General features: G+C 40.1%; 2 protein-coding genes across 3 annotated transcripts in view; one reads left to right on the plus strand and one right to left on the minus strand.

The window, feature by feature from the left end:
- LOC144629658 (uncharacterized) overlaps window positions 1-10189 on the minus strand; it is a 240225-nt gene that overhangs the window by 225552 nt on the left and 4484 nt on the right. The gene's annotated exons all lie outside the window — the stretch shown is intronic.
- The window catches only part of LOC144630408 (uncharacterized), an 87383-nt gene continuing 85142 nt past the window's right edge, over window positions 7949-10189 (plus strand). Inside the window, exons 1-3 of one of the 2 annotated variants that reach the window (XR_013566511.1) lie at window positions 7949-8089; window positions 8158-8390; window positions 9848-9923. The gene's annotated coding sequence lies outside the window, so the exon portion shown is untranslated. Of the gene's footprint in view, window positions 8090-8157; window positions 8391-9847; window positions 9924-10189 lie in introns of those variants that run through there. The other variant, XR_013566510.1, reaches the window with a different exon arrangement.

The raw sequence follows: 10189 nt of genomic DNA on the forward strand, positions 1-10189 counted from the left end.
CACGATGTGCGTCCGAAGACCCGATGTTTTGATCGGGAGGAACTCGTACAAAATAGGCTCGCATAGCGTACGGATGGACACTTGAATCTCTGCCAAAACTTTTCCAATGATCTTTTGTGTAAGCTCCTCTCGTCAGAAACAAAACATGATTCGTAATTCGTGTCTCATAGAACTTCGCAAAGGTAGGGATAGGAAAAGTGTTTTAAAACTGAGCAATGTGGCTTGCTGTCGAGTTTTAATTTTTCTGTTGGACTTTGCTGAAATCTGTGGATTTAACCATGGGATTGGTTGGATGCCCTGTTAAACGTACTGCAGTCGAATCCCTTTTAAGCGGACACTTATTAAGAAGTCATCTCCCATTTTATTATAAGCGGTCAGTTATTCAAGTCACAAAATTATCCTCAGTATAATAGAGTAAATAAAACCCCTATCAAGCGGCTACCTCTATTAAGCGGCTGCGGCTACCTTTCGGCCGTACCTATGAGGGTTAATCTATTGTCAGATTGTTTTACGCTCTATCTTAGTTAGTAACTATGCCTCTATCACGCGGCCACCAACTACACGTTAAACTATTAGCCTTGTTTTAAAAAAGCTGAGTTCGAGACATTCTCGTCCCCATAGCCCTTTCGTTTCTCTTAGCCGGCTGAGCCTTGGCACGAGGAAACGAAGGGCTCTGGGGACCCCGAGGGGGGGGTGGGGGGAGCACCCTGTATATTTTTGGGCGAGGGTGTGCCGCTGGGAATTTGAAACCCTTGCCCTATACCAGACCATGTTCAGCTGATTTTGCAACCCTATACTAGACTAGACCCCAAAAGTCCCTACCCTATCACAGACTTGCCTTTTTTCGACTTTTTTTGCTTGTTTACAAGCAAAAAGAAGTAGAATAGCATTTACATGGGCTAAAATCTGAACCGGAAGGGATTGCATTCTTGTTAACTCTCAAGGGACTGTTTTAATTTCTCAAGGGAATACTTTCCGCTGTGGGTGATCAAAGCGCGTGACTTGTAAAGTGTCACTCTATAGTTGTGCTTCAGCACTTCCGTTCTTGTAGAAAAAACGTGACTTGTCAAATTTACAAACATTATATAAGAATCAAAAACGTGAGTAGCCCAAATCTTACGTCACATAACCAATTAAGAATGTAAGGGGTTCAGCGCTCGAAGGCAGCGAAGTTTAAAACGATTAAGAACGCAATTTTTACTAGTACAAGTCTTTAGGCGCTAATATTAATTTAACCTAAAATCACATAGCGAAAACAAAGACCGCTTGGACATGTCCAAGCTATTTAAAACTACCACTACGTCAGACCCATGTCACGCGATCTCTCGCTTGTAGCTATAAATAATCATTCACCTATTTTAAGTTTGAATACTCTGCGCTCTGTTTGTGTGAAATATTTATTGTTGTGTTACTGAAGCGTTTGGCTCGGAGCGAGTACAAGTCGTATAATTTACCCGGAACGTGTTAAATATTGCAAAACAACGACTTATTTTCTGGATATCCCAATTTTTGTTTTGAGTTTACGGTATTTTGAGAATCGAAACGTTATCGAAACGTAAGTTGCAAGCTCAGCAAGAATGTTTCAAAGCACGGGATACACGTCATCGCGCCAGGGGAATTACCAAAAGCTTGTCGGAAGACGCTAAACGGAGAAACACAATGGGATAGCCTTTATAGTCTACTCTTTATTTTGGCGTGATTTGGCTTTCTTTTAAATGAACTGGTTTGGGTTATTTTATTGAACATTCGGAACAAAATAAATATTTGCATGCGTAAGCAGGCATTTTTCCGGCTAGGCATGTGGTTTTAAAAAGCAAAAGATGACGTGGTAAAGGAAATTCATGTCACGTCCACTCCGTGACTAACGCAAACACGACTTCAGTGTGTTTCTCAAGTGACTGCTTTTCTAAAGATTTTACTGTGCGGCGCCGTGCCTTTAATTTAGCCAAAGCACTAAAAGAGGTCAGGAGGTCAAACATTACTGCACGAACACACTAAAACGTTGCTAATAGTTAACCAAAGGGAACTTTTTTCGTGACAATTGATTATTTCTGCTGAGTTGCACAATTTAGAATTGCAACATCATCTAGTAAAGCGCACTATTACTAAAAATAGATTTCACCACAGTGAGTCGTGAGTCGGACAACAATTTTAGTTTTGGCAAAGGCTTTGTATGGAGGGGACGCATTCTTGACAAGAAAAAAAGGGCGAGAAAGGCACAATTTGAGGCCGAGATTCTCGAAAGGCTCGAAAAATGATATATTTCAAACATTTTTGCTTTAGTAAGTGAAAAACAGATTGAAGGTATCCAAAAAATGGCCCAAAATTGAATTTATTAGTCGAAGATCCGGTAATGACACCTTGATTTCCACTGCAAAATTATTCAGGCTGCCGAGAAATTTAAGCGGCGGATAGCGAATTACTATCGAATTATATAATTGCGAAGGATAGCACTTGTATGTTTGCTTCATTTAGGCACCGGAAAGATCGTCGGTTGCAAGAAGTTCAGAATTCTTCCCGAATTTGACGGCACTGATCGCCGGCCATCCGATCTGTTTCAGAAGAGTGCGATTATGGCTAAATCGGAGAATAGTAAAATATGAATTGTGACGTACAAGTCTTCCGATTCTCCGATTATTCTTATTCTCCGTGTTCAACACGATTCTTCCGATTGTTATTTTGCGATTTTCCGATTTCTCCTATTTTTCCGATTCTCCTAGTTTTACACGATTCTCCGATTTTTCCGATTATACGATTCTTCCGATTGCTATTCTCCGATTTTCCGATTCTCCTAGTTTTACACGATTCTCCGATTTTTCCGATTATACGATTCTTCCGATTGCTGTTCTCCGATTTTTCCGATTCTCCTAGTTCTACACGATTCTCCGATTTTTCCGATTATACGATTCTACCGATTGTTATTCTCCGATTTTTCCGATTCTCCGAGTTCTACGCGATTCTACCTATTTCTCCGATTTGACGATTTTTCTAATTATTTTACAAATTTACGCGGTATAAAGTGAACTACAGTCGAAGCTCTCGTAAGCGGACACCCTCGGGACGCGAAAAAGTGTCCGTAACTGGAGCTGGCCGCTTACGAGAATGGTTCTCGTAAGCGGCCACTAGAGGTGAAGGGGATAGATGGCCGCTTATGGGAGCTTGCCCAGCTAACAATAACCGGACGAAAGTGGATGACGACAAAACAAGCACTAAAATGTGGTCCTGTAATTACTGTAAAATCATTGTCACAAACGGCGACGTGAATTTGATTGATAATAACAGGATACAGAGGTTGTAAGTAGGATTTTCTTTCGGGTGTCCGTTTACGGGAGCTTAAAAACAAAGAAAAAGTCTAAGTCGTAATCTCTGAAAGTGTCCGCGGCCGGTTACGGGAATGTCCGCTTACGAGAATGTAAAAATACAGAGTTTGTATGGGACCCGGGGGGGGTACTCCCTATAATGGCCTATACGGGGAGGCTCCGCCCGAAAGGGGTACCTTTTTCAGGCTTCAGGTATATGAAAGGGTAGGGATTTCACAAGTTTAGGTATACGAAAGGGTATGGAAATCAGTCATTTAGGTTTTTGAAAGGGCCTTTTAATAAAAATATTTCGAGCAGATGCAATTTATGGCTGTATAATTTCAGTTTATGAAGCGCTACTTGAAAATGAAAAGAAAACGTTGTGTTTTAAGTCTATGCCATGACTTTCAGGTATATGAAAGGGGTACCTTTTTTCATGAAAAGGTATACGAAAGGGGTACAATTTCTGGCAAAATGGTATATAAAAGGGTAAGGGGTAGGAGCTCGGGGCGGAGCCTCCCCGTACAAAACTTTGTTGAGTACCCCCCCCCCCGGGGTATGGGAGTTAAAACGGGGTTTCAAACAAGGTGGCCGTAAGTAGAGCTGTCCGCTTACTGGGGCGGATCCAGGGGTGGTTCGGGTGGTTCGGTCGAACCCCCTAAACTGAGAGAAAAAACATTCTAACACGAGCACTTTCTGACGAAAAAACATAAGTGAACGAAACAAAATGCCAGTTTAAAATTTGTTTTATATAAGCGCTTCCTTCCATTGATGCGGGCACAAATGTAGACATTGCTGTACTCTCCGAGATGTATATGTCAGATATCCCAAGCCCACAGACTCTCGACATTCAATATGATCGTTGGATGAGAAAATGGCAATCAGAGACGGACAAACCAGACGCGCTTCAACCTGCCTTACAGGTTCGAAGAAACTCAATTTGTTTTTGTTCAAATGTTCCCTTAGGTTAACAAATTGCAACTTTATTGATTACACTTTCTGTCTATCTACATGTTCATGATCCAGAAATCTTTCCGAACATCCACCTGTTGTTGCGAATTGCATGTACAATTCCGCTCAAACAGCACTTTAAAACTAGTCAAGCGTTAACTTCGGACCACGATGACAACCGAGAGACTCCTTGGCCTGACTTTAATGAGTATTCATTATGAAAAGCCTGTCGATTGCGATGCTATAGTTCAGAAATTAGCCGAACAACAACCTCATAGAATGTTACACGTTAATCCCATTTTTGAGGAATCTTAAGCGTAACTTTTTAGAACACATTAAATAGCGAAGACAAATATATTACAGTGATTTTAGTTTCATTTTGTAGGTGTCAGTTGATTATTGTAAAGACTTAAACGTAGTCCTTGTTTAATAAAATGGCTTTAAAAATAGATGGTTTGTTGAGGTATTAAACCGTCCACAATCATCCCTCAAAACGCTGGAAATCGCATTTCCGAGGACTTAAATTTCAAAATTTCCCGGGGGAGCATGCCCCCGGACCCCCCCAGATGGGCCCGCCTTCGGCGGCCCATTTGTTCGAACCCCCCTTCTCGAAATCCTGGATCCGCCCCAGGCTTACGAGAGTGTCCGTTAAGAGAGCTTCGACTGTAGAACCTTTTAAACTTTTATTTTAAACATGATAACCTACAATACACTTTGAATACAGTGCCTCTTGTGCTCGCGCTTTAAACATTACTTCATCTTTCCTTTGGCTTTGAATCTACGCGGTAAAAGTGAACTTAAACCTTTTCAACCTTTATTTTACAACACGAACACATGATAGATAGAGGGCGAAAATATTAATGCTATTCAAACGCCTTTCTAATGGAATTGACGGCGGGTTTGATTTAAATAAAGCTATTATTTATCCCCATTACTATTACAGACTGCAGCTACAGCTGCCGAGCTCGAACAGTGTATATTAAATAGTATTTGCCGCGACAATTGTGTAACGAAATTGACCTCTTTAAATATTCGGGTCAGGCAAGGGGACCGATCGGACGAGCGTTTCTTTGTGTAATTTTGTGGTGGCATAAATCTGAGGTTAGCTCTGTTGTGTTGCAAAATGTGCCACTAAGAACAGTGTAAACGTTTTGCATTTCTCATAAAAATAAATGTTTTCTTTCAGCAAATCCCGGCAGCAAATCGGGCCTTTATAATCCATTCAATAACTGAGAGTAAAACATTTTACACATTTATTGAATAATCGCTCTGTTTGACAAACCTTTTGTCTCAAACCACGGTTTGAGCTTTCTACGTTGCACAGGTAAGGCTTTCCGAAGTCCGAGCCAATCTGGCCATGGTTTTGTGAAACAATCGCTAAATATGCCTCCAAAGTGCCCGCCAACCATACATTGCTCTTACAGAGCGGTTTGTTTGTCCGAATTTTGACTCACACCGGGGGTCAAATTCTGTGACGTCATTAGTGCGCTTCGCTAATTGCAACATCATTAAATGTGTTAAGTGATATTTATAAGTGTTTTTGTAGCTTTCGAATAACAAAATGTTTTGTGAAACATTTGAGAAGAAAAATAAGCGATAGGAAAATAGAACGACGTTTCGATGACGCCATGTCATCATTATCAAGTTAAAATTATAATACGGAGTTCAGGCTTATATAGTGATCTAGGGTGTGATAATATATTAGCATATTAAGATTTTAAATAAACAGTTTAGCATGCACAGAATCTGATTGCGTGTTAAGTTTCGGCTTTATGTTTCTAATAAAGAGCATTTCGTAAATTAAACAGTCCAACTTTGTGCGGCATTTCTTTAAAACAGAAAACTGGTCGTGTACATTGTAGACTTGCAGCTGGTGGTCTTCTTTTAAGTGTCGGTTTTGTAGCCTGTTGTGAAATTACTTCCGGTGGAAGCAGTAAACGTTAAACGTTTCTTCCGTTCAGAAGTTAATGCATCGCCATTAGAAAAATAAACAGCAACTGTTTTTTTTGGAAATGTAGTCGTTAGAAATGGGATGTGTAGCCGTAAGGTAAAGAATAACGAGGAGAAGCGGCTTTTGGTAATATCCAAACGAAAATTTACTTCTCAATGTGGGGTTAAGATTGCGTGACGAGACAAAAGGTAACTCTGTCGTGCGTAACCTAACCTGCGATCAGGCGTTATTTTTCTGCATTAAGCCGAGTAGAAATCTTTCTAACTCGAAAGGAAACAACTATTTCGATTAAACATGTTAAAGGCAAACGTCAAAGTTTACCTTTTTTAACCAAGCCAAAGTATATGAGTCGCAAAGCACCCAGCCGTCGCGACTGACAAGTACAGCATTTACTCCGCGAAAATAAAAAAATGCTTGAACTGAAAGACGTTTGAATTCTTCCATGATATGTTCGAACAACAATGCCCAGGATAAACCTTCTACTCATACTAACTTCATGCAAAAAAAGTCGATATCTCGAAGAGATCTTTGATTTAGAACCGTATCACTATCAGTGTTTTAATGAAAAACCATCTGTCAACAACGATGCCGCGATGATTTTATTTACGTTTAGGAAAGCCTCTTTCTCTTCCGAGTTTCTATTCCTATTCTGGACGTACTTCGTCATACCACTGATCAGTTTCCAGGCAAATGATGCCCTTTTCTAGACCAAAAGTCTCTGATTTCTATACCCTATCCCAGACTAAACTGCTTGAAAACCATACCCTTCACAGCTGCACATACCTATATAGCTCTTATATGAGAGTGCCCCCCCCCCCCCCCGGGCTGAGGACACTGCAGGATTTCCAGTCCTAGATTATAGGACTTCCGGTCTTCATGTATGTAGTCATGAAGTTTCAAAAGAATGTATGAGAGAGTCGTTACGTTTTCGACTTCCGTTTAGGAATTCTTTGTTTCAAACAGCCAATCAAAAAAATTCGAATTAATTCAAAAATCCTATGTCCCCAGAGCCCTCCGTTTTGTCGTGCCAATCCGGCTAAGAGAAACGAAAGGGCTATGGGGACGAGAGTGAGTTCGAGATAAATGGCGATAAAAACACCCTGAAGCCAACGTTGATGGGATTATATAGTCTTGTTGTGATTCTGTCGGTCTGTTTGACACAGCTTAGTAACCGGCTAAGTAATGATAAGCTGTCACTGCTATGAATTTTATACATGTATCGACACGTAAAACTTTTGGCCTTGTTTTCAAAAAGCCGATGGCTGATAAGAGTCCAAAATAGATGACGATAAAAACACTCTGAAGGCAACGTTCATTTTTCGGACGTCTTGATGTGATTCTTACGATTTATTTTCCACAGCTAAGTGACCCTAAGTGATGATATGCCTTGATTTTCTGGCAAAAATATGTGTTTCTACGACACATTATGACGAACTTTTTTTAATTACCGTGATTTCTCCGAGGGTCACCACTTACAATTAATAGTGGTTCGACTGTATGTTTCCAGACACCGAGATGATAGTTGAAAATACGACGCGCAGCGAAGTATTTTTGACGAAATTCGAGATGTTTACAAATGTGATGAAACACTTTCAAAGTGCTTGATTAATCTTCTCAATCGAAACTAAAACTTAGGAATAAACGGGAAAATAAAATCCTAAAAAGGTTTAATAAACAAGTTTGAAAATGGATTGAGAAAGATATGGAGTAAACGTAAAAATATAATCGTAAAAAAGATCTATGCTAATAAAGATCAGATATGTTTTAATTTTTGATGTTTTAATGGGTTTGAAAATTCGCAATCAACGTTAACGGTGATTACAAGAGAAGCTTTCAGAGTATTCACTGAAAAATCTTGTACAAGCAACTGGTGATTCTGTCTCAGAAGGTAATTCGCTTATTTAACAAGTATATATTCCTTAACTTCTTTCCAATTTCCGTAATGTATTTTTGAAGGGATATGAAGTGCCTTGTTTTGTTGCTGATAACTTTGGGCCTGCCGATATCATTTCCTCAACCTCGATATCCTGGTCAATACCCTGGTCAATATCCTCTTGACCGTGATTCTGCAAAGAATTTTCAATTTTGGGAGCCTGAAAGGGATCCCCAAGAACGTGGTCCTGTGTTGCCTTTAGTAGGGAGCGATCCACAAAAACGTGATCCTGTGAAGCGGAAAAACCAGACCAAAAGTAAGTACTAGACTTTCTTAAAGTCCTTCGACGCGCGGTTTAGGCATGTCACGCGGTCGTCGCATCGCGACGCTTTTCGACTCGCTTTGCTCGCCAATATAGAGGGCGAACTCGCGGTCGTCTTCGCGACGCTTTTCGACTCGCTTTGCTCGCCAATATAGAGGGCGAACTCGCGGTCGTCTTCGCGACGCTTTTCGACTCGCTTTGCTCGCCAATAGATGGCGACTTGGTGCAAGTCTATAAGTCTACCAGCTCATCGTTAGCAGATGTTTTCATATTGGACTTTCAAAAAGTGACACTGTGTTTGCTTTTTTGCTTTTGGGTTTGATAGCAAAATACATATGCCAACAAATCCGCACGAGCGAGAACTTAGTTTACTGTCCATCGCAATAAGAAGGGGGTGGGGTGGGGGGAATAGGTTCGCGGATCGACGGATTTGGTCTTTTGTGATACATTGAGCGGATTCGCGGATTTCGAAAATACAGCGGATCGCGGATTAGCTGAGAATTTTGGCGCGGATTCCGGACTCTTCATGATAAGCTATTAAGATACTAAACGAATTTCGGATCCCTTTGGTCGGTCTTCGTCGGTATGTTAGCGGAATTGTCGCAAAAACAAGCAACGAAAAGAATCTTCAACTAAAGTAACACTAGACTAATAGCTTTTGCCTTTAGCTAGCACTTCACTATTATTGTACTCTTTTATTACTTTATTATTGTTTTTTAAAGATAGGAGTTACGATTTCGGTTTCTCCCAAAGAACTTTTAGTTTCCCATACAATTAAAAGCTATTCCTTATCAGAGTATAAAGACTGTATATAGATATGCGTTAGCGGTACGCGACAGGTGTTCTTCTTTGTTCTGTTTTGTATGTTTCTTTTTCTTTTGCACATACGCGAATAAAAAATTTTCTTTTAACCTCACTAATTTGCATTTTCATCCCCCAACAATTGCATAAAAGGCGGCATAAAACGTCCGTTCCTTCAATCTCTGACAAAACCTTGCCACACTTGTTGTTGTTTTTTTTACCTTGAAACATGAAAATATTAAGTTATTTCCCCCTCTCCCCCTTTGCAATGTTGCGTAGCATGCAAAAAATGCCTTTAATTGCTGCCTACTGTTGCTCACAAACTGAAAAGCACTACACAAGGGGTTTGGGTGCATTGCACAATCCAACACTGAAACGGGGGGGATAGGGTTGGGTTTGTCAACGAGTTTGTCAAAGATCTCCGGTATGTCTTTATAATCTGATAAGGTTACTTTTATTTTCAAGATGGCGTAGATAGAAACAGAGCCGCAGGCAAGAGTTCTATCAGCAAGTGCTAACATATTAATGAAAAACGGAGGTTTAATCCCTGCAGAAAACCTAGAAACGAATTATAAACAGTTTTAACGATGTTTTAGGAAAACACTGCATGATTAAAGTTTTTTTCTGATCATAATATCATTCTTTTTCAGGAAAACGCGGCAAATGTCCGAATTGTCGCAGGGGATTTGACGGTATGGCGGGTTCGGAAAAGGATAAAGATTCACGAATTTCTCTTTTGACTTGAGATTGGAAACTACTGTTAAAGTTGGATCACTTCTTAGCTCAGTGATATTCACTTTAAGAACTGATGTTATCTCAGCACATGCTTCGAAAAATAATTGTTAAAATAGAAAAGCATTCAAGGTGTTTAAAATGCAGTTTTACTGTTTGCTGATAGGAGTAGGACAAGGAAAGAATAGCGGAAATGATATAGAAAACTGGCTCCAAATTTTTCTAATCTAGTCCTTATATATCGTCCTTATATATCGTCC

This window comes from Oculina patagonica, chromosome 11 (assembly GCF_052425735.1).
Source record: "Oculina patagonica isolate OP01 chromosome 11, crgOcupat, whole genome shotgun sequence".
Classification (NCBI taxonomy): Eukaryota; Metazoa; Cnidaria; class Anthozoa; order Scleractinia; family Oculinidae; genus Oculina; species Oculina patagonica.